Here is a 25,524-nt window from a genome sequence, read left to right on the forward strand (position 1 = left end):
AATGTACAGCATACATGGTGCAAGAAAAATATGGGTAGATTTTTAAGGTAGTCAAACATTGCTATCAGGATTGATTGCTAATTTCTTTGAAATGCGTTGGTGTTGGTTATATCTAGAGTTGAGAAGTAGCGGTGTTTGGCCACAACTGGTCCTTTAATGCAAACAATGTATTTACATTTTCATGATAAGCATTGAGAATATAAACAAAAGGGAATAAAAATCTGCATTTTTATGAACTAAACAAAATTTTTGATTACTTCTCTCCAAGACTAACTGTGGAATAAACAGAGGTGATATTTGGAAGCGAACACCATTTCAATAAGTATGTCTTCCAAAAAGACTTCCTTCTAAAAACAACTTAACTGCCTTTATTTTCATGGTATTTCCTTTAAATCTGGACTGAAAATAATTTTCTTTTCTGCAGTTTTTGATAGAATAATCTGACTAATGAGCTGTTTGCTTGTTTGAAGCGTTAGATAAGATTTGGATGGGACACACATTTTTAATGATAGAACATTCCAACGTGGGAGTTAAATTAGCCTTTAACAAATGTATATCCATAATTGATTTATGTATGCCTTTAGTATCTGTATCTCCTTTGGTTTCTTATGTACAATGGTTTTATGTTAGTATTTTCTGCTTATGTTTCCCTTGTTGTTCTGTATGGTATTTTTTTTGATTTCCTTGTGTATGAACAGTGTTATATTAATAAACTTGTCTTTCTTTGTTAATTGACTTAAGGTAATGAGTAGTGATAATGTTAGTCAGGGCAGGTTCATTTTTATCACACCATTCATGCACACATTCATTCAAAGTTCTTACAAGCACAAAGTTTAAAAAAATTATAATAAAAACAAATAAATTAATTCATAAATTTTAAAAATAATGGAAAACCAAGTATCACAAACGAGAAAGAGTACAATACAAATTTAAAACAAAGAAACATTAGAAAAATTAAATCAATGTATATAACAGACTGTGAATTAGAAAACTTATTAAATGTTTAATAAGATGTAAATGTTAAAAATATAACACAAAAAAGACCAAAAAGAGCAAAAACATTATTATTTGATTATGTATTGCATTGAGTAATATTGTTTTGGTAAATAAAACAACAAACCTCAACTTTTCCCATATAAAGTAAAGCTGTGCTGTCAATTTCCAGTTTTGGAGCAGACTCAAACTTCCTTTTTTAATATATGTGTTTTGCAAGAACTGTATGGTGCTGTAATAATTTATAAGCAATAAATTACACTCTATATACCTCAATATAAACCAGCTTTGCAACACAAACTAGAAATAAATATTACAAAACCTTATCAACAAAGCTGATTTCCTACTCTTATGTGCACTTAAGTTTATTTTGCTTTTAGTTTTTGTTCAAATGCTGCTCTTTTCTCTCCCAAGGGAACAACAACTTAGATTTTTTTTCTTCCTGAAACTATATTAAAAATGTTTTTGTTTGTTTCTAATCAATACAGCTACCTCTTTCGGACTCCAACAACCAAAACCACCTACATATTCCCACCATTTCAATATCGTGCAGTTAAATCACAATGTCTTTTGTAATCTTTTTTTCAACAGGCGTAGTCAACTTCATCTGACCCATCTGTTTTCTGACCTTTGTATTTCTTTTCCTCCTTTACAGATCTACAAGCAGCTCATGGCTACAGAGATGGACTAACAAAGAAAAAAAACTTTGCAACAGAGAGAACAAGACTCTGTCTCTCTCCTTTGTTCTTTCTCTCAGTCATGTTTTCCTGTAACACAACAGAATGCTTTTCTCCCGCTGCGTTTCTCTCATTTTTGTGAGTCCCACAACCTTTCTTATGGCTTCTCAGTATCCTCACAGTATCTATCCCTCAGGGCCAATCGATAGACCGCAAAAGCCTTTCAATGAAATCTCCTCCATGCTACTAGAGAAAAGAAACGTCGTTCAGTCTAACTGATAACTCTCTCGTTGTGTTCTTTTTGATTGCTCTCTCTCGTTCTATAAATACAATCTGCCTTCCTCTCTGTTTGGCGCTTGGTGCGAGTTGGATGATAGGGAGGCGGCATAGGCAGCAGTCAGAGTCCACGGCTGGAGGCTTGTTTGATGATCAGTGGGGAGGGATACGAGGAGCCATCACGCCACAGGCATTGTAAATTACCTCTGAGTGATGCAAAGAAGATAAAGCAGACAGCACAGGGAGAATACGGGTGGAGAACAGGTAGGCACATTCAGTCTCATGGTCAGAGAGAAGTAAAAACATTCCAGAAAGAAGTAACAGCTGTCAAATAAAAAAGTAAGCCTACATAGCTCAACTGCAGCCTGAAACTTCGAGTGTGTCTATAAATGATGTATAATCTAAGCACTCCATTGAAGCTTTAGATATATATTCCAAGTATTTTTCCTAATGGAAGGTAGACCTTCACCCATGTCTCAAGTGTTATCTGGAGTTTAAACATTCATCCATCCATCCATTTTCTAACACCCTTGTCCCTAGTGGGATTGGGAGGGGTGCTGGTGCCTATCTCCAGCTAACATTCTGGGCGAGAGGCGGGATACACCCTGGACAGGTCGACAGTCTGTCGCAGGGCAACACAGAGACAGACAGGGCAAACAACACACTCACACGTAGGGAGATTTTAGAGAGACCTAACAGTCATGTTTTTGGACATGTTTTTGGACTCACGTGTGCACGGACAGGTTAGGGAGCTCCTCCTCACATCTGTACCCATAAATATAACTGACATCTGCAAGCAAAGCAGCATCATGCTAAAGTTTAACAATATCATACAAAGATAAATTATTATGATGGGTCTGCTTGGTAGATTTGTTTGCAGTGTTTTGTTAAAAATTAAAAGTTTGATTAATGTGTTATACAAAAGTAAGTGTCTGCTTTTGAAAGCTTCAAGTCAGATAGATCTCAGCGCTCTGCCGGGAGTGGACCTGTAAACAATGACGGGGCCAGCTGGCTGACAACAAAGAGCAGCGATCAGAAAAACTTGTCCCATAAAGCCTGGCCTACGAAAACTAATAGCCTCTGTGGCGCATTAAAAACTCTACAGTCACATAACGGAAAAGTGAATAGCACTCTTGTCCCTACTAGTGCCACATAAATTAAATCTCCCCGTTTGTCTCCTACATCCAGCAGAGAGATGCGCAGTGCAGTGGCTCTAGTTTTTCAAACCTTTCTTGCTACTTTAAAAAAAAAAAGCAAAAGGACTAGTGATAAATCTAGTTTCTTTGTCTTTTTCAGGAGTCTTTTATGGCGGCATGTTAGGTAGCTCTGCAACTGTGTGCCCCTCCCACCTCCTAAGCACTGTAGTCAGTCTTATATAGATGTCCGTCTGCAGCATACAGAGAGCCACCAGAGCAGAGAAGACTGATTCCACTCTGGGTCCACATTGCAAATAAATCACACACATGCAAAGCCTAGAGGGTGACTGTGGCTCAGTGGGTAGAGAAGTTGTTTTGTAATCGGAAAGTTGTAGGTTGGATTCCAGCTTCCTCCTATCACATGCCCATGTTTGCCCCTGGGCAAAGCACTTAACCCCAATATAGCTATATGCATAGCACTTTGGAAAAGCACTGTATGTATATATTCAGTCCATTTACCATCAATCAATGCTCACGATGCTGCCCATACTCCTGACTCACCACTAGGGGCATGTGTTTGAGAGATGCTTTTAAACCTCAATGGTGTACCGTTGCAAGCAATAGGAGAATTCAACAAAGGAGGCCAGCATTGAGATGGTTTTCAGAAAAATATTGTATTATGTTATTCTGCAATAATGTCCATTTACACAGAAACATAAAGATAGAACTCTAAACAATCGTTTTAACTGGTTTATCACCAAAAGAAAAGTTGATTTGGGTTAGTTACACTTGAAGCTGATACAGAAGCTTTCATTCTCTTTCCCCGGTTAGCAGAGACCTCATGGAGCATTACCATTGCAGTATGTTTTTGTAGCACTAAAAGTGTTTTCTCCCTTTTGAAAGGCTAAAAATCTTTGAGCTTGCTAAATAGAGATATGGTATGAAATGGGTAAGCACGACTAAGACTTCAGTAACCAAATAACAGTGTGTTTGCTTCTTGCAGCTTGCCAGTGGCAAAGAATGGGTGAAAAAACCATAAGGTTTGAAATCATTCAAAGCTTGACAGAAACCCTGATGAACATCTGGGACAATGTGTTGCTGTACTAAAAGAAGGAGCTGTCGTTGAGCTGCTAGGAGCCCTAAATTTTAAAGATTACTGCTTCGGATTAATAAAGTATGTTATTATAAGCAGTTATGAGTCTACTTGATATCCAGTTTGAAGTGTTGTATCCGCTGCATTAGCAGATTGCTTAAGTGTAAAAATTTAATTAGAGTATTAAAAAAGTCACAAATATGATTTAACAGCACTTTCGTGTTAACATCATTCATTAACTGCAACTCGGGGAAAAAAGTATATACCTCTGCGTCTGGAATATGCAAAAGACAAATTTGTCAGTTAGTTTATGGTGAATATTATTTATTTTGCTTATTCTGTGCTTGCGTAAGTGCTTAATATAAAGTACTTATGATTTTAGGTTTGAAGAGGCACATTTTGTGTTGTCTTCCAGGTGGCTTTTCTATTACATTTGCACCCGAAGATCAGAATGAGCTTACAAGACAGTTGTTGAGTGGGCACATAATATAGCTATTTGCAATTGCAATATTTTGCTTAGATATGCTGATTCCCCTTGATGCTTTAATAAAATATACTTCTCATTTGTTATTCTTGGTTTTGGACTGCAAGTTTAAGAAGTAAGAAGAAGTTTGCACCTTTATTTATTTTTAATTTATCCTCACAGTTTGTCAGTGATTCACCCCAGTAAAGAGATAAAAATAATAACACATTGAGTTAACGTCAGAAGTTTATAGCCTAAAACTAACTTTCTGAAAAGGCCCTGAGCTTGTCAACTTTTTATTGAAGAGTTATGGACTATATGCTTAAATGCCAGAATCATACAAGAAGCTTGTTAATGGCTGCAAAATGTGTGTGGTTTCTCTGCGACCTGCTGTGAGACATTTAAACAAATTTAAATGGGGGTGTATTTAAACATTTCAGCCTTTAGAATTTGATCCTGCACGGATCATAAAAAATCCTTCATTAAAGCTACCGTATGTAACTTTTAGAGAAAAATATATAACATTGTGACAGTCTTAACAAATATGTACAAACCCTTTTTTTTTATAAGGTTAGGACACAATCTGCAGCTTTTAGTTAAAAAAACAGTGCTTCAGTTTTTTTGTTCATAAATACTGATCTGGACAAAAAACGGTTTAAATACATGAGCAACAGATTCATTTATATGGCATTAATGCTGATGATGACTGTATGTAAAGTTCTGAGCAGTACTTTACAAATCTTCACTTTTTCTATTCTGCCATTGCAATTTTTTGCCATTGCCATTGGCAGATGGCAAGAAATACCATCTGCCAATAAAGTATTTGCTAATACTTTATTGGCAAATAAAGTATTCAAGTTTCTGCTCCACTCACCTCTAATGTATTTTTAAATGTATGTGTGTCAAGAATTTTAACACCTCTTTGCCCAAGACAGTGGTGTCTAAATTCCTGCACCAGGGACCAAAGCTGGCAAGTTGAAAATATTCAAGAGTCATAGTTTTTTCCCCCCTCCATCTAAAAAGCAGAATAGTTTTATTGGCGTCTTTCTTTTCACTTGCTCACCTCAAAAGTGGACATGCAATACTTTAATGAAACAAAATAGAAAAGTCTGAAAAGGGTCTCTGTTTTCTTAATAAAAGGAATGTGTAGTTTACAAACGTTTTGAGTCAATAATTTTTGGTTTTCTTGGTTAGAAAATTATTTCAGTCAACAAGTAAGCTCAGACAATTAGAATATCGCAAAACGATCCAGTAGTTTTAATAATTTATTCCTGAAAGTTTAACTTGCACAAAATCAACACCCACAGAGTAAAATATTAAAAGTCTTTATTTATTCTAATTGAATGATTATGGCTTACAGACAATAAAAATCCAAAATTCTGTGTTTCTGAAAATTCTAATGTAAAATAAAACAATAAAAAGGATATTTTGAACAAAAATTTCAGACTTCTGAAAAGTAAGTGTATTTAACACTTGATTGGGCCTCCTTTTGCATTAATTACTGCATCAATGCTACATGGAGTGGAGGTTATCAGACAATCAGAGGCAATGTAAAATAACTTTATTATACACCTTACAGTGCTTAATATTTCCATTTAAGAAGTTAGAATTTTTAAAATACTTTTCAGAGTATCATGTTGCCCTAAGAAAACCTTGTCCACCTCCATCTGCTCCATTTTCTGGATACACCTGGTTTAAGAAAACTTAACCTGAATGATTTGCACTTTGAGACAAATAACATGGCATTATATCAAACTTAAGTTATGTTCAGTCAGAAGAACTGCTCAGTCCTGTTATGCACAGAATTAAAATGTGTTGGGAAATGTTTTGGAAAGTAATATGTAGTCTTTTAGTGTTTTCTTGTGTTTTGTACTTCATTTTTACTTTAACTCTATTGTGTGAATGATTCTGATCTCACATTTTTGTACAACCAACCTACACAGATTTTTATACTTGGCCATAATTATACTAGGCACTGGCGCAACTACTGGATGTGAAACGATTCGTTTTGTGCTGTGGAGCCCGGACATATAAAAAATAAAAAAAAGAAAAATCTGAAAGTGTCAAGAGCCTTTGGCGGCCTTAAGGGCTCTCATAATGCATGAGGACGACTCTGTGCCGGATCAGAGGGATGATGACACTGACGATCAAGCTTGCCATTCCTGATATCTGGCTCCTCCTGCATTATTACATGTTAAGATACCATCTTTAATTCTACTTCCTTTAAACAAGGTTGGTGTGATGGTCATTAAACTTCCATTGAGGGTGTTAATTACCTGATAAGGTTTGCAAAGGTAAAATGGATATAGAAGATTTAAGAAGAGGAAAGGATGAACAAGCTAAATGACTTTTTTTTTTCAATAGAGATCTTCTATATTGTTTACGTGATGAACTGTCATTCTATAGTTGAAGGACAATTTACACCAGAGTGACGGCTTTTCTGAAAAATGGGAAGTGATTGGATGTCTAGATTACATTCAGTACTCTGTCAAAATTTAGTGAGTACTTGTTACCCATTAAGCTATGATTAGAAATATAGATCTACATTTCTATGATTTATTATATTTGGAAAAAAATTAAATGTAGCTTATAGCAAAACTTCTATCTATAGTCAGCAGAGATTCACCAAATTTGGGTTTTCCCTTTTTGCCTTGATCTCCCATTTACATTTCGCCATTGCATTTCAATATCATGCTTCATTTGGGAAACAGTGGTCATTATTTGGCATTTCATCTTTAGCTATGCCAGGCTCCCTTTTCTTATATAAAAAATATTTTGTGACAACTCTGAGATACCGCTTATATTGTACTGCATGTGTTTAAAACGGCAATGGAATTGACATAAGCAGCACAGATTAACAACATCTATTCTTATTATTGCTAACAACAATCATAATCGGTTTGATTGTAACCTAAGAAAAGTTTTCCTTTTATAAGTTTGACAAAGTTTTCAAATATTCATTTGATGATTCTATCATTTACTCTTTACTGTCGTCCCCATAAAAAACCTGCTAGTTTTCATAGCAATGATCAGTAATGAAACACACCGCTAATCCACCTTAAACTCAATCAACCTTTTTTCCCCCATTGCCTGTAACATTGCAGCACACTGCCTGCATTAGGCAGGCTCCCTTGCACGTCAGTAGTCAACCATCTGCTCTGGCTCCTGTAACATAGAAGAACCCAGCAGAGAATTTTACCCAAAGGAGGCCTTATATGGATGAATGAAGTACAGACAAGATGGTTCGCAGCTCAGTATTGGCCAAATAAACTTTGTGCTCAGTCACCTCTGAGACAGTTCCTCTTCTTTATATATAAGGGATGATGTATTGCTGTCTTTTCAGCTCTGGCCTAAGTGTAACCTGGAGTTGACCTGATTATGGTTCGGCTCCCTAGAGCACGCAGGATCATAAGCAATCTGCAGTGAATGTAATATGCTGCAGACATCTTTGCAGCAAATCTACAGCCAAAACAATTAGGGAATTTGTTGTGTTCTGTTTATGGTAATTTTCTGAAAGAATCAGAAACAAATCAATCACATACACACACACACCAAAATTTCCACCTACACTGGCAGTGAATCACACTCACTCTTCTGCTTTATCTCCATGATTTGAACACACCCACATCAATTCACCCACGCAAAGGCTCAGCTGAGAAAACATAAACTCAAAGCTTGACTGAGTGTGAAGTTGGAGTTAAAAGAAACATTACAGGTTAAAAATGGAGACACGGAGCAGCAATCAGTAAAGATACATGGGAGAATTTAATTACTCACTGCAAAGGAAATGCCATATGCACAATCTGCCTCATTTCAGAATGCATTATGCTATCACTTCCCATGCAAAGATTCAAAGAAACAGCCATAAAAAATGCTCCAATTGACATAAAGTGAATTGAATAGCAATGGTTTTTCTCTCTCTTAATTATTTAAGCAGTTAGTCTAAGTGTTCTGCTCAATCATTAAGAACTTAATACTAAAACAAAAACACTGGCCGATTTTAAAACAAATTTATAAACTGCAGATGCTTTTTCCTCATGAACAATTAATTATTGCAGTTTTCATCTTAAAACTACCAACAAAATGCTCCTTAACTTCATCTGTCTGGGCAGCCGAATGCTTGTGCCTTCACTGACACCATAAGCTTTGCTATTCCTACAGAAGATGTCTGTATCTGACGATGCTGTGTCAAGTGAAAAAAGATATGAGAATAAAAATAAAAAAAATTCAAACAAAATGAAGAGTCCCCAAGGAGCATCAGTCAGAAGACTGCAGCTCTAAGGAACTAAAATAGAGCCGGGCAGAAAGCATAATTAAGCATTTTAAAGTGCTTTACATAATACAGTCCGTCATAATGAAGGCCCTGTGGGAGCCAGAGACTGGGTGGCTATTGTCACTCGGCCACAATTGCCCCATGTATAAGGAGGGCAAATGAATAAAGAGTTCAAAGGAGAGGTGGAAAATAATAATGCAAAACAAACTGATGGAAAACATAAAAATATCCTGATGAAAGTGCGTCCAGAAATGTATAAGTGTTTACAACACAGACAAGAAATAAGCCTAAATCAATTATTAGCATTTTTCAAGCAACGGATCCGAAGGTTTATGAAACAGTTGTCAAAAAGGAACGAAGAAAATATGGCTGTAGCACGCAAAACAAAGCCATAAACTGTGTCACGTCACCTCTCTGTCTTTCTTGGATGAGAGAACCTCTTGATGTTGACAATGATTTGATGCAAGCCGTTAATGAGTTGTGCTTTATGAATAGTGACATAATCAGATTACCTGCAGAAACGCAGGCTTTATCTGCCTCTGATTTTAAATGTCTTCCCCAAAGGCACATTTAACACATGAAAGAAAGAAATGTATTTGTTTTGTTTTTTAAACATAAGCCAAGCTTTTCAGAGCATTCATTCCCTTTGAGCAAGAGGCCTGGTTTCAACAAGGAGGCTCCATGTAGGCAGAGACAAATCAATGACATAAATATCACATCTACATTTGGACCAATCAAACTTGCTTAATCTTAATAGCGTTCTAGCTTCTATTATATATTGAGATTTTAGGTTGAGGGTCAGAGCAAAAACTAACATCACATTTGGTCCTAAAATTGTTTTATAGAGCAAACTGTGTCTCTCAAGGCTGATTCAGTTTGCCCATATTTAAATATGGCAACATCCATGCAATTAACCACCCTTATATATTTTTGTGTTTATTTATTTCCATATATTTGAGTCAGAGAAACCTACATGTGAAATAAATGATTCACATGTAGGTTATGACAGAAGTTATGCAGGACATAACAGCGAGAGTAAGAGAGTGAGATCAGAGACAGTCCCATGAGTGGGGCTGGTGAGGAATCAGACATTTTGTTTGGTGAAATATCTCATTGTAATCATAGACAGGTTCCTTCATTATTCAGATGTCAATATGAGTGATTACAATTTAATTAAGAAAATAGAATTTGGAAGCTGATACAATTGTAACTTCAATGCTTTTTATCTCTGAATGAATAAAACAAAGAAATTCACTGTTCCAACAATGTTTCGCAATCTAGAATATCACATTGATTTAGAAAATGCCATTCTGATGTGATTCCTCCGGTTAGATTGTCCTCTAAAGTTTTTGAAGAATGCCTCATAAGATATGAACAAGACTTCACAACAACAACAACACAGTTTTCTCTCATATTTTTTGGTGACTTCGTGGCACCCGCCACCTGCGCTGTTTGTGGTTGGAGCAGAAATTGGCATAGACTGCTCCATTCTGCTGAAGCTGAAGAGCATGTTTGCTTTGGCAGGAAGCTGGTGGTACCTGCTTTGTGATTTTCATGCAGAAAAAAGATAATTGTGTATGCAACATATCTGTGAAAAAAATGAATGGGTTGCACTGCTTTGTTTAGCCCCCCTTTGTGGTGAAACGGTTTGCTGTAAGATCTATCAGCTTGTGCCGCTATTTAACCAACCAGCATAAAAACAATCAATCATACTAACACTGGTTATATTTTTGATTATAGCCAAAACAATTGGTATTTAACCTCTTCATCTCCATCTGGCAAGAGAGTATTCTATTTATTTAAAATAAAAATAAAAAACATAACACGTGATTACAAGAAAAGTGGCAGCTGGATTTCTTTACAAAATTCAAAAAATATAATGCTTACCAAGTTATTTTGTCTAACAGTTTTCAGCCACTGGGGAGGGCAAAAAGAAACTGTACATCAGATTTAAAGTTTTTTTAAGTGTGATGTATGGAGCCACTTTGATTGAGGTGTCAGGATTTATGGCCAGACCTGCTGACATCAATTACTCTCTAAACACTAATGCAGCTGAAAACTCCCCTTTGATAGATCTGGTTATTAATGCAAGTACACAGGTATGCAGACACTCAGGGCTCCCTGGAAAGGTTAGATTTATCATGGTGACATTTTCTTGGTATTATGCACCCACATTCTCTTACTGTTGCCAAGGGACAGGCCATGGAAGTACAAAGTATTCCCTAAAATGGTATGTCAACCTCCAAAACATTAGAGAGCACCCACATATGTTACATTTCTCAGTTCAGTCTACGGATTTGACAAGCTTATATCCATTATCCATTTTCTCTTTATTTAAAAAGAATTCAGGATAGAAATGTGTGATAGTGTTACTGTCACATTTTCTAGAAAATCACACACAAACGAATAATAGACATGGGCTGAAAATGTCACATTCCCCATATCCTGATCCAGAAACTATGTCAGAGGCATTGCTCATGATCCAGAATGCTGTTTTCAGATGAAAGTATGTTAGAAATCCCATGGTATGGATGAAGACTCTTGAGGACCAGAATTCATGTTGAATTGTGGGAAGTTTCCACAGTCAGTGATGGTTTGGGGATAGTGCAGTCATGTACTCCCTCATAGCATTATTTTTCTAAACAGCATGTTTGTGCTTTAATATCTGTTTCTGTGTACCTGCCTGTTTGGTGTCTTGTCATTTCCACAAGATAGAAGCATTTATTTATCTATTTATGTTCACATAGCAGGGCAAGAAAACACTGACATTAACTTTTAAAAATCTACATAAAATGTAAAAAATAAAATAAAATAAAAACAAAATCTTCTGCCTCAGATTACATGTTAGTGGCAAAAAAAAGAAAAGTACCTTTAAAATCCCATTTGTATTTAGAAATAGTTTCCACGGAAACCAGGTGCAAAGGTGTTGTGACACCTCTCTTTTAAGCAACCTTAATGGATCCACGTTGGAGCACATGTGGTGAGCTGTGGAAGCAGAAGGAAGAACATTTTGAGTTTTCTCTGTTTCCTGCTGCCTCTGGCACCTTGGGGTCGATGTTTTAATGGAGTGTGGGAGGTGCAGGTTCCTCAGCGATTCTGCATGATAATCTGGACTCTAAGGGGCTTCCTGTGTGTTGACTGCTAATGCAAGCTGTGAGAAAGCAACTGAATTCCAAACTCTACCTGGCATTTACTTGTAGAAATGACATGTTAAAAGACTTGCGAGAAGTGCACGCCACTATCAAAACTGCTTCTGGACCGGCTTTACTTTTTATTTTGTTTTTCTGTCTCTAAAACAAGATGCAAGCTTAAATTTGCTCCTAAAATTGCTCAAACAAGAAATATTTAGCTTGCTAATTGTATATTTAGTTTGAAACTGTAAAAATAACCCCCTATTTTTTTAAATCTCTGACAGGCTAAATAAATAATCCAAATTATTGTTGTTAATATTTGACTGTTTAACTTTACAAAACTGTACCCTGCAGTAATTTGCCTCAGGTGTGTTGAAGCAAAAACACTTAAACATTGTAGAGGACCGGCCCTTAAGGTTTGAAGACCCCTGGTATAGAATTTGTGAAATAATCTTATAACCTGGTACATTTTAAACTTTAATCTTCAAATAAATTAATTAAAGAAATGCCTCATTTCACAGACATTTGTCGTCTGTAGCAGCACTCATATCTCTTTTCTGACATCATTCCTCAAGACAGTTTTATCATTTCACTTATCCGACAGGTAATAGGTCCATGAGGGAAATCTACACAGACCTCTCCTCAACATCACTTTCTAGCTCACTCTTTGGAGACCCTATAGTATTCTCAGAGCAGAAGAGAAATATAGGCCTCCTCCCAGTGGGACATGCCCGGAAGGAAGTGATTCTCATTTTGGATGCTTCGCATTCGTCTGCAAACAGCTCCACCTCATACTAAAGGTCGTGGCTTGCAATGTGGACTGAGGGACTCATGCCAGCTCTCAATGCACACTGTAAAAGTTTTGTCTCCAAAGTCACAAATAAGCCAGAGAAACCAGAGTAGACCAAAGTAGATAGATTTGTTGCTAGTTGTTTTTTTGAACATAAGTTGATAAAGGAGTCTGAAAAGTTGCCAAATATAGCTAAGATGTCGCTAAATTGGAAACAGTTGGATACTTCAAGCCTGGGCCCGATTTCCGATCATGTCTTGATTGAATCAAGACGTCCCTAAAAAACACTCAGTCCAGATGTCAGATGTTGTCCCTAAAGTCTTTAGGAGTTCTTACTCAGATCTGTGGATTGGGTTTTTGGTTATAAATAACTTTATATATTAAAGTATTTTCTATAAAACCTTCGATTTGTGTTTGTGGTTTACAAGAGCATCTCTACAACTTTACACAAATTCCTCTCATCTGCTCAAATTGATGTCCATCTTTTCATCAACATTCAGTACAATCTGCTTCAGCAGAAATAAGGACACAGATAGAAGAGATTTCAGTGCTTTTGAGTTCCAGGCACTGTTTTCTATAGTGTCATAAAATGTCTTTAATGTTTTATATGATATCCTGATACACTAGTAGAGCTTGCAATTATACAGTACATCAAACAAATGATAAACACAAGTAAAATGATTGCAGCTGTGTCATAGCATGGAGAAAAGGAAAAAAAAAAAGGGAAAGCAGCAGCATATGTCCTAATGCACCAAGCATTTATGCAGCTTGGGAACAGAGGAGAGGAAGAGTGAAATGATCATAGAGGCAGAGGTGAAGGCGGTGGTGATGGTAGGGGAGTTGCTGCAGGGGCAAATCAAAGCCTATAATAAAGATTAGGGAGGCAAGATGAATTATAAGGTACCAATGGTAGAAACGAGCAGTAACTGACAGATCTACTGTTTCCCTGGCTTGGCCTCTCCACTGCAGAAAGAGCTGCATTCAATTCTCAGGGACAAAGGAGTTTTTTTTCCACCCCTCACCACCCAGCTCCTCAGTATACTGGAACACCATATTGACTGTTTGACAGGAAACAGGTTGAGCTCAGAAGGCGCTTGACCCTGAGAGCGCATTTTCATTATTTAGAGGTGTTTGTACAGCAATGTCAACTTTTCAGAGGAAAGAATAGGGGAGAGAGAGGGGGTGAGCTGTGTTATAGTCAGATATTTTTTTCTTTGAGCTTTTATAAGTATCAAATGCAGAGACATATGTTTTCTATAGACCTGTGTTGCATTTAGTACAAGTTCTTCAAGTGTCATACCTGTCCACTAATGTAACAATTTGACAAACTGCCTCCTATTACTGTTTATTCAGTTGAAATTCATTACGCAAGTTTTCACTTTCCTGAAAACATTACCATATAGTCACTTTCAATAAATTAGAATATGGATTCTGATTAGGTTTGTTTGTCAATTAATAGCACTTTCTGAAAATAACCTTTAGGCAGGCATTACACATGCTTTTCATTACATCCATGTTTCTGTATTAAGAATGTTTTCTACATAATTGACTAAAATCATATGTATTGTCAATACCTATCAGTGGAATATCATCACAAAAGTAAAGGCTTGATGTAAATTGAGTTGCGGAAATAAAAGCAGTGTTAATATTATTTATAAGTATTGGAGATCATTATATCATAATGTAATCAACAATCAAGCAAATACAGTTTGCATGACTGTTTTTAAAGTTCTTTATTTCACTACTCCAATGTCCTTTTTGGTAATTTTACAGTCCATTCTGAAGTAATCTCTCTAGTTATACAGGTTTGCAGTATGTAACAGAAAGGCATTTGCAACCAAGGTCCAAACTGCCACCTTCCCAAAACAATCACAGAGCCTCCTATTATGAAAATGCTTGATTTTATGTAGGATTATGTTCATACCAGTTGAACTTTGTAGTTTTTTATTTTATTTTTTTAAACATTTGTCAAATTACAAGCATAAGCTCTGGTATATATCCATTAGTAAGAAGTAAGGGAGAAAAATATATTGCTATCTATATTTTTATATATATAAAAGTCATTGTGTATGTGTATTCACCCCACTTTGATAGCCTTGAATAAAATCCAAGGCGACCAACTGTGTTCTGAACTCTCCTCATTAGTAAATATAATTCACTTGTGTGTAATTTTATCTCAGTCTAAGCACAGCCTTTGGGGCTGTTGGCAAAGTGATAGACCTACTAGTCCTAGATGCAGCCATCTGCCTGTCCGTGTATCGGAAGGTTCTAATATGATGTGTCTATTGATGTATGAATGTGCGTGCTGTTATGAGTGTGGCTCTAGCGTAAAGTGCTTTGAGTGGTTAAAAGGACCAAACTGCACTACATAAATTCAGTCCATATACCATTTGACTCCTGATATCTCTAGATCTTTGTTGCATGGCTTCACTCCTTCCCCTCCCCCCTCGTTTCAGTATAAAACCACTGTGATTAAAGGCAGCAAGTACCAAAAAATATTTGAACAAGTACAGTCATTTTGTGACAGTATGAGAAGAGAGGGGCAAGATGATGTACTGATCAAGTTACAACAAAACTGAACTTTTTGGCTAACCTTCACACACTGCACATCACATCACATCAGCACATATAGCATTATTCATGTAGAGAAACTTGGTGGTGGCAGATTCATGCTGTAGGTATACTGTTCATGTGGTGACAGGAGAAATGGGCAGAAAAGATGGAAAGATAGGTGAAGCTAAATTCAAGGCAATACTGAAAGAAAATCTGAGAGAAGCTGCCAGACAGATAATTGGGTGGAGGTTTACCATCCTGTAAGGCGACAACCTAAAGAAGCAAAGCAAAGGTTCAGATTGAAGTGTGTTCATGTGCTTAAACATGCAATTACAAATCTGTGGAAAGAGTTAAAGCTGATGTTCACAGATGTGATCCATCCATTCTTACTGAGCTTGATTGATTTAGCAAGCATAAAAGGCAAAGAAAATATTTAAATACATGTGCAATGCTGGTAGATTCATACTTTGACTTGCAGCTGCAGAGAACTGTGGACTGTCAAAAATTCCTTGAATCTATTTTCACCATGAAGGAAGTGCTAAGAGATGCATCATAAGCAAAATCCTCAAATTTTCTTCTGGTATTTTTGGTGAATATTTTTTGGGATTGAAGCAGAATGAAATTAAACTGGAAGCTTTTCTTTTATTTGCTCAAACGGTCACTTGGCTATTTGTCTCTTTCAGAAACACAAATAACTGACCAGCACAAAACAGAAGCAACTGACACCATGACAATGAAGATATACATCTTATCACATAAAATACAGACTTAAGTCTGTGGGTCTTACTTTAAACAATGAATGATTAATTATTTTTAATCCACTTATAATCAGTCTGCATCTGACAGTGATTTATGTTTCAGTCTTAATATCTAAGCAGAATTTCATGCAAAGTGCAACAGACATGTTTTTTAATTAAAGATAGAGTGTTCTGTGTGCTAAAGTTTTAGTTAAAAATAAATATATTCATTATTGCACTTAAGTTCTGTTTTTATTTGCATTACTTAAATACACAACTAATTTGAAGTGTTTCTTTTGTTGTTTATTTGCTGACGTTTAAATTAATTCTCATGAAATTCTTCTTCCTCAACCTGTCTTCACATTTAGCTAATCACTGGCAAATGGTTATTGTTTAATTTTTAGTTAGAAATACAAGAAAAAGTCTCAACTTTTCTGACTGAACTGTGAAGGTAAGTTTATGTCTTTGCCCATTATAAAAGTGAAATGTCACTCAGGTCGAGGTCTTTAAGTATCAAAACTGATGTTCTAATTTACATGAAGGTTCCTTGGAATGTTTGTTCCCCATTAAACTTCTCGTTTTGCATATGGTCTGTCGCCATTTCTTATGCACATTGCAAACTGGCGTAACGTATTCCAGAAAGTGCTTCGTCATTCAGTTTGTAGCATTGTCCTGCTTGGTAAGCATAATTTATTTTAATGAGAGGGCTACACAGCCGCTCAGCAGAGTCAATGGGTGTTGATTTGTGATAAAGTATTTAGAAAATTTTAAAATTGCATCACATATTTTGCTAACTTTTGCCTAAAAATCTAATTAAGGGTGCGTTGTCAAAAAGTTGCTTAAGAGCTCATATTTTAAACAGTGCTACTTTCCTTCTTAGCGCTAACAGTATACCAAGGACACACCATTCTTTTTCATATTTAAAATACAAACTACATAAATTATATTTCTTTTTTCAGAACACTATTATAAAAATATAACCCATTTGATATTACAGATCAAACTGCAAATGGAGGGAAGCATGCAGCACCTGTTATATGTCTTCGAGCACCTGGTCCTGCAATGTCTGTCCACCGACCTCCATCATGAGTTCCCATGGTAACTATCAGCTGTGGTGGCCTAAAATTTGGGCAGGAAAGATGTTTGTCAACTTCATTCCGCAACTTTCCCAAGGGAAAAAAGAAACACAAAGCCATAGAAGTGTTTTACTTGTTTGCAGACATTGACATCAGCTAACAACACTACACTGTGCTTCATTTAACCAGTTAAAACACTACAGAGGCCTGTGTCTCTGCAGAAAAAGCAAGGAACACCAGATGCTGTCTTCGCTTCTTAGTCCATTCTTGTACAAAGAAAATGTTGTAGAAAAGAATATTTTAGTATAGTTCTTCAAATCCAGCCCTGAGGGCCAGTGTCCTGTAACTTTAGATGTGTTCCTGTTCCAACACACCTGAATCAAACGGCTGAATCATCTCCTCAGAATGGAGTGAAGATCTCCAGAGTCCTGCTGATGACCTGATTACTTGCTCTGGGTGTGATGAAGCAAAAACACATCTAAAAGTTGCAGGACATCTGCCCTCGAGTCCTGGATTTGAAGACTCCCGTTAGTTTAGCTTAGAGTATAGCTTTGAGCATAAAATCTAAATGAAAATCATTTAATGCAACAGTTTGCCTGCTCCTCTTAATTATTGAATTGGTAGCTTAGCATTTTACATCCGTCAATAGAAAACACATCCATGCACACTTTCTATATAGATAGATTTAAACACACTAAGGAAAAACTCCAAAAACCTTGTCAGTGTAAGATACTCACATCAAGTCCAGATTGTAGTAGTTACAGTTGATTGTTTACCAAAAAATAAAATTAGACTACAATGTGATTCTACATATATACATGGTTGTTGTGCAGCCCAGTCTAATTCTACATGTCTGAGCTGCTGCCTCCCCAGCAGTTGACCATACAGCTTCCCCATAAAAAGCTCAACTGTATATTCTTCCATAGATCATAAAAGATTATAGGCACCTCTTGTGAACACTGAAAGGAACAAGGCTGTATAGTATCTGATGGACCCACACATAAATGCTCCATTCCTAGAGAAGGTGACTTGTGATCTGAGTTTTGACAATTTTGGATTTATTTACCATTTTTACTAGATTTTGCATTTACCTATAGATATTGGGTGCTTTGCTTATTCACTATTTTCATATTTAACTTTTCTAGTGTTTACATAATGTCATTAATAATCATTCTTGGGTTCATCTGTTGCCTCAATTCTTTCCAAGTGGAACTGCTTTCTGCTTGTGGTTTCCTTTCAGTGATATAACACCAGTGTTTTTATTTATTTATTTAATTTTTAAGCTGACATCAATATATTTCCTGCCTTCTGTCCACATTTGGGTCCCCCTCACTCCCAGTATCAGCCTTTAAACCACCATTCTTGAAGCAAACATTAAAGCTTATTAAAACTGCCATCGTAAACCACACCACCATCATTATCTACGCTTATCCACCCTCACTAAAGTCATCTTTTCTGTTATTTGAAGTACGAAAAATTACACAGTGTCACAGCTTGGACAGGAAATGAGCCAATTTGCAAAACTTTGAAAGACTTTGTGTCCAAAATTGATTTAATGAGGACAGGTCAACAAAATCTAAAAGCAAAAGGCTCTGTGTGATAACAAATTGTAGGAAATTTTTCAAAGACTCTTTCAAAGTAAACTGGTTGGAATTAGCTCATATGCTTTTATTGCCCAAACACTACAGTTTAACGCTGGTTTTAAAATGTTTTTTAAAAAGGGAGTGAGAAAAAATAATTCCTCTGTAACAAAGTGGAGATGGAGGTATATGTACCTTTATCCATCACTACATTTATTAGCCATTATATTTTATCCTTTGAGTGCTTTTCCCTCAGCTCACAAAAGCATATTTTCTACTTTGTTTGTGCATCTATAATTATTTGATTGTGCAGAGGTGCAGCAGTGATGAACAATAAGTCAACAATAAAAAAAAAATCTGAGGTTTATGAAATAATATACCATGAACTCATTGAGTCATGTGACTTTCTGGAATCTATCAGGCAATCAAAAATAATTGTTTTACGAATCTAAATTATATGCAAGACGAAATATCAACAAATGTACATTTACATATTGTAAATGTACTGGCTAAGCCAGTGAGTTTACATAATGTTTTCTTTGTTGATCTGTTCTGGTTGTTTGTGGTGCTTAAAATACATTAATTGTTTCACTTGAAATCAAAGGGTTGTTCATCTTGAAAGCATGAAGCATAAATAAATCTCAATAAGTATTTATTTTCAAAACACTAAATCCATCCATTGTTTCAACCCTCATGTCACTAAGGTGCTCTTGGGTACCTGTTGTAATTGAAAAAATATTTGTATGAGATTATAAAAAACATAAATTATAATAGTTGCTTCAAATAGTTTCACTGGATTGCTGCACTAATAATAAGGCAAAGGGTTATAATTAAGATTGAGAAAAGAATGTTTCAACTAGATAGTTTAAAATACAGAATCGTGTATGTTTTTAATCGATTGTATCTGAGTCTCATTATGCAACAAAAATACAGAAGCTACTTATATCCAGATAAAAAACTGGTTAGAAATATTTCTTTGTTTATGTATAATGTGTAACTTATGATAAAATTACCCATGAAAAGATCATGAAAGGTTTTTTTTGTCTGTAACCCACATTGATAGTTTAACGGAAAAGTTGCCACCTTTCCGATAAAATTGTGAGAATATCAAATCTTTCCAATTTTTCAGAATAAATTAATGAACATTTTATGCACATTGAAAGAAGCAAAATATTTGGTATCCTCAACAATAAAGCTTTAATATCTTTTTACTAACTACTATTTTTTTTAGATTAGGACTCAAAGTGTCCACATTGGACATCTTTGTGCAGTTTATTTGACTTACATGCCCTAAAACGAATCAGGCTACAGATAAATTAAGTTATTGGAATTAACTGGTTTTATGATTTGCCTCCTATAAATTATCATTTTCCTTGTGGTTTCCATTTTATCATCACTTTGTACGAACAAAATGATGAACAGCATTACAAAGGAACTGCTTCGGTTTCCCTTGAATGGAGAATTTGGCCATTTTTAGAGTTGCAGTTTTCTGCTATTCTTTCAAGTGGTGTTTTTATGTTCACATACCACATGACTTCTCTTGATAAGAAGGTTGAGATTCTGAAAAAAATATTGGGATTCGATGTGTGACGTCTGGACATATAAATAAATATGAGTTTTTGTAAATTTTTTATTTGATTTATTCAGGTTATTATATGTCCTGTAATAAAACCTACCTGGACATTTTTACATAATGAACACTGGTTCCCTCTAATTTCCATTTTAATCACTCGGTGCAAAAGCAAACAAACACCTCTCTTATTTCCACCTCGTTTAACAAACAATGCAAGAATGTTTATGTAGCTCATAATTAAGAACCTATCGGAAAAATAAATTGTTTTATCCCCAAACCAACATAACTTAAGTGAGCTGAACTCACAGAATTCCCTTGCACATGCCCCGATATTAAAGATTTAAAGTTTTGTGAATTAATCTTTAATCCTGGAAGTGTTAGGCAATGAGAGCAATATGTCACTTGTCCCCTTACCTCCAGGGTAGTTGGCAACCATGAGAGCTCAGTGTAGTTTGAGTTGTGGCCTATTTACCTAAGAGTCACTGATTTGAAAAGAAATGACTGCAACAAAGTTAAATCTCCTTTACAAATATGAGTAATATACAGTATATACAATATACTATAATGCAAAAGGAGTAAATTAGAATGTGGGAAAACAGTTTTCAAATATATAAGGAAAACCTTCAGGTTGATGTTGTTTAAAAAAAAGTGTGATTTTGCAAAGAAACATTCATTCTAAATTGCACTTTGAGATGTTAGAGAAATTTTAGATCGTTAACCCTAGAGGACTGGAGCTGGTTCTGTGTATTGAGTACTAGGGCATTTCTTTCCCCCCCCCAGGTCAGCATTTTATGCTTGACTGTACTCTTTGAGGCTGATTAAATCTGATTTGCACAGACAAAAATCACAGAGGTATTTTCATACCTCAAAGTTCTAGATGCAATGATGGATTCAAAAGTTTTTCTCTGACATAAAATGATTGAGAAACAGAACAATGAAGTAGGAACAGGAAATTTAAAATGAACAGGATCATCATGTTTTGAGGCCCGAAAAAGCTGCTTAATGTGGATGGGAGGCCCACACACATCTAATTTCTGTTAAACATTTATTGTCATAGGTGGTCACTTTAAAAACCTTTCGTAGATTAAAAAAAACAATAACATTTGGTCTCATTTAACCAGAGCACTTTCACCAATGTGCTCAGTTATGTGCTCTGCTTGAGTTATTACAAACTTATGACTTTTTTTGTAACCCTAGATTTGTAAAGTACAAGACTAATATCTTTCCTATTGACCGATTCTCCCAGCTGAGTTGTGGATTTTCCAGCTGCTGCAGATTTACCTTTGTTTGGATGGTTTTGTCCAGGTAGGTTTAGAGATGTGCGACAGATTTTCTATGTAGAGATGATGGATTAAATCTAAGATGTCCATTGCTTGGGATGATGGTTTTTTTTTTTCTTTAATTCATTTAATTTATCATGGAATACGAACTCTACATTTCACAACAGTTACAACTTCTGAAAATAGTTAAGCTCAATTAAAACTTTTCTTAACACTGTATAACCCTAAAATAAAAAGGATTAAAAAAAAAAAGTAGACAATGTTCTTAGATCTTTGGTCATATAATTCAGAAATTTAGACAACTTAATCATAATAAACCACAAAGTAAAACCTAATATACAGTAAATTTGCACCAATTACATATTTTTCTGTTTTCATTTATGACTGGGATGGTATGTTTATGTTTGCCAGTGGTCATGTTTAGCCATCCAGAATAGAAGAGCTTTCAGTAACACTAACAATTTCAGAGTGTACAGTGTAAATGATTAAAACGAAAATTAATATAAATATATTTAAACAAAATCATTTAAAAATATTGCCCTTATGATTTAATTATTTGCACTTAAAAAATCTACACTGATTTTAAATTTGCTGTGACAGGAATATGTTACAAATAAATGCTACTGGGGCATTTGTTACCATATTGTAGTTGGTCAATGGTGTACATAAGATATGAAATTATTGTCTCAAAGTAAAGATTCAGAAGAGTTAGTCTCTTTGTTTGACAACTTTAAAAGTATTTTATTGAGCAGATAGAATCATTTGAGAAGTGTGTTTCTCAAAATATTTAAAAATTTAAAAAGTCATTAAAGATTAATATAATGTGCAAACATATCTAGGACACACCTGAAAACCAGTACAGATTCACAGGGCTCTTTGGGGGCCCTCAAATCATACAGACTTGAGTTTATAGATGAAATAGCCACATTTCAGTGAAATATAAGTGGAAACTGTTATGGAAGTCACCAGAAATGTTACACGAAAACATCTAAATGGAATTACCTTCGACGGGCTAAAGCTTGACTGTAGAAAGAGGAATGAGGTGAAGTGGAAAACTGTCCTGTGGCTTAATAAATCAAAATTTAAATTCTACATCCTTTGGGCTAAAGAGGAACCATCTGGCTGGGTATCAGCTCATAGTTCAAAACCCACCATCTGTGATAGTTTGGGGGTGCATCAGTAAACATGAATTCACCAAGTTGCACATTTTACAAGACACAATACATGTGAATACAAGTTTATTTCTAAATATTTGGAGCATCTTATCAGGCATTTTCTCTTTTTTGTTTACAAACATTACCAAAATCACAATTCACATGGATGTTTTCAGGATGGGTTTTTGCTATTTAGGTAAACTGCTGATGATGTGAATAAGTCAGCGGGGCCTGAGCATATAAGTAATATGAAGACACAGAAAATCTCAACAACATTAAACTACTGTTCAAAAAGGTGACAGAGGGCAGAAATATTCTTATTGCAATAAGGACAAAGCATCCTAAAACACTCAGTTCTGCAAAGCAATTTAAGGAACCTGTCAGGACTCTATGCAAGGACAGCTACTGCTGTCCACTACAGCTTCTAGTTTGTCCAGTGTGACCCTCTCCACCACAAATTTAAACATTTCCAACCTTCTGCCAAAGGCCAGACTGGCTTTTTTCACAAAGTATTGAGGCAGCTTGGTGCTGTCCATAGGAGAGACAATGAATTCCCTGAATTCTTGCTCCTGTCCATTCTTAACACAATATATATATCATCTGAGTTCTTTTAAATGTAGCAGGATCTTGATTTGTATTTAGAATCAGACTGTGCACAGTCCAACCAGGAATAGAGCTAAAACACTCCCTTAAAGGATGACATAGCTGTACCTTACTTTCCAAAAATTATAGTTCCCTGGTCTTATAAACTTGGGTTGTTTTGACAGGAAGTCTGTTAATCTGGAAGTGTGGATTATGAACTGCATTCCCTGCAACCTGCCTTTCAAGAGGATGAATGGTGGTAAAACCACTTTAAAAGTCAAAAGAGAAGATTTGCATAGATTTGCAACATTCAGGTTTCTGAGGTTATATATAAGTCCTGGAAAGATTATTTTCTAATGTCCACCTATAGGCCTATTGGAACCATTAATGCCCATTGGTCTCACAAGGAAAATGACAGACTGCTCCAGAACTTTGTTCTAAAACATCAAAAAAAGATTACAGTGACTGTTGGGATTTGATTACAGTACCAAAAGAAGGAAATATGAATTGGTTTCCACTCGTCTTGCTTGTTTTTTAAGATGAAAGATCGAAAATATGGGCACTCTAACCACTTCACAGACAGAAGAATCTATGAACTCCCATGTTTCCATTTGAGTACACGTTGATTCATGTTTGGCTCATATTTGCAATATGCAAGTCCCTGCTTTGAAATGTTTATACTGAAGCAACCTCTCATATAGCAGCATTTTATTTGAGTCAATATAAGACCCTTCTGTTTCACCTCATCTAGAAAGGTGAGCACACACTTTATTTTACTCTTCTGTAAACCACGAGAGTCTTTTTATTAAAAAAAAAAAAAAACAAACAAACAAAAAAACAACTCATGTACATCTGTGGAATGAGACTCACTTCCATGATTCCTTTGTTTGCTGCTCTTTTTCTTCTGAATGTCATTGTCTGTCTGCAGTCATTTTTTTGTACTCCTAACAAAACAAGAACAACAAAGAAAGTGACACAACATGATTGGTCTTCACTGAAATGCAATCAAGCTTTTGATGAGCTCTTGTTCTCTGTTCTATTTCCATTTCCTTCTCATTTGCTACTATCTGCTGTTACAGATTGCAGGTTCGGAAATAAATTAAAACAATGAGACATTCTTAAGCTACAGATCTGTTTGACCCAAGACAGCCTTTTAGAACACACAATGCCTGATTTTTACTGATAGCCTGAGATTTACAATTACTCTGTCCAGATCGGCACTTCAAGGAGTGATATTGATCGCCTTAAGAGGATTATTTGTATGATCCCCTTTTCCATCCCATTTTCCTTCTGGATGTTAAGCCACTTAAAATTAGGGCTACCCTTTTAAAAATGATGCTTATGGTAATTCCCATTAGCTTCATCATCTGATTAAATTAAGGATAAAATAAGCAAGAAAATAGCAATGTCTCCTCCTTGAAGTGTGAAGAATTACTGTGGAGATGTGATTTGCAGACATGGTTGTCAGTTTTCTGGCTCCAGCTTTGGAAGAGAAGCCATTTCCTCCGTTTTCCTAAGAGGTTTATTGCATTCCAGCACAGTGGGACTGTAGCGCTTTGTCGTGGAAAAGGCCTAGATGCTTAGGATAAAGGGCTATTTCCCTTTCTGCTCAAAGGAAAGGAAGAGACACATCTGTCTACGTTCTGTTTTATCTTTCCCATTCTTTCACTTGTTTTATCTTCCCTCCTAATCTGCTCATCCCAACTCACTTAATCTAGGGAGCCTACGTGACCAAAGACTGTGATGACTCCTTGCAAACCACTCACTGTTTCTGTTAGATTGTTCTCTCAAGTTGGCCATGAGAGTTTTCAGCAGGTCAAAGTTGTGTGATTTAATCAGTATACTGGCTCTTGCTTTTGGTTTGGATTTCACCCAAACTTGTGTTTTAAGTTAAAGACGAGATACCACTGAGTGCACAAACTTCTGCATTCATATTCATACATTCATAGAAAAAAGATGTAATAAAAACAACCAACTCCATCTTTTGGGAGTTAGGAGGTCAAGGTTTAAGGCTTTAGTTTATATGGACGAGCAATTTATATGCACCTGAGCAGCAGCAGCACCCATGTGAGCTTGATAGCTAACACAGTCAAAACAAAATGTGGTGTGCATACATGCATAACAGTGTCAGATTTATTATCCATGGCAGCGCTAAGC

The 25,524-nt window shown here is 35.8% G+C and overlaps 1 long non-coding RNA gene across 1 annotated transcript; it reads right to left on the reverse strand.

Moving 5' to 3' along the window:
• Window positions 1-13,405: 13,405 nt before the first annotated feature.
• On the reverse strand, window positions 13,406-24,312 carry LOC114146465 (uncharacterized). The gene is made up of 3 exons (XR_003595901.1): window positions 24,238-24,312; window positions 17,153-17,241; window positions 13,406-15,658 (listed from the first exon to the last, which is right to left on the reverse strand). It is a non-coding gene; the product is annotated as an uncharacterized LOC114146465 (long non-coding RNA).
• Window positions 24,313-25,524: the final 1,212 nt, after the last annotated feature.

Source organism: Xiphophorus couchianus, chromosome 1 (genome assembly GCF_001444195.1).
Source record: "Xiphophorus couchianus chromosome 1, X_couchianus-1.0, whole genome shotgun sequence".
Classification (NCBI taxonomy): Eukaryota; Metazoa; Chordata; class Actinopteri; order Cyprinodontiformes; family Poeciliidae; genus Xiphophorus; species Xiphophorus couchianus.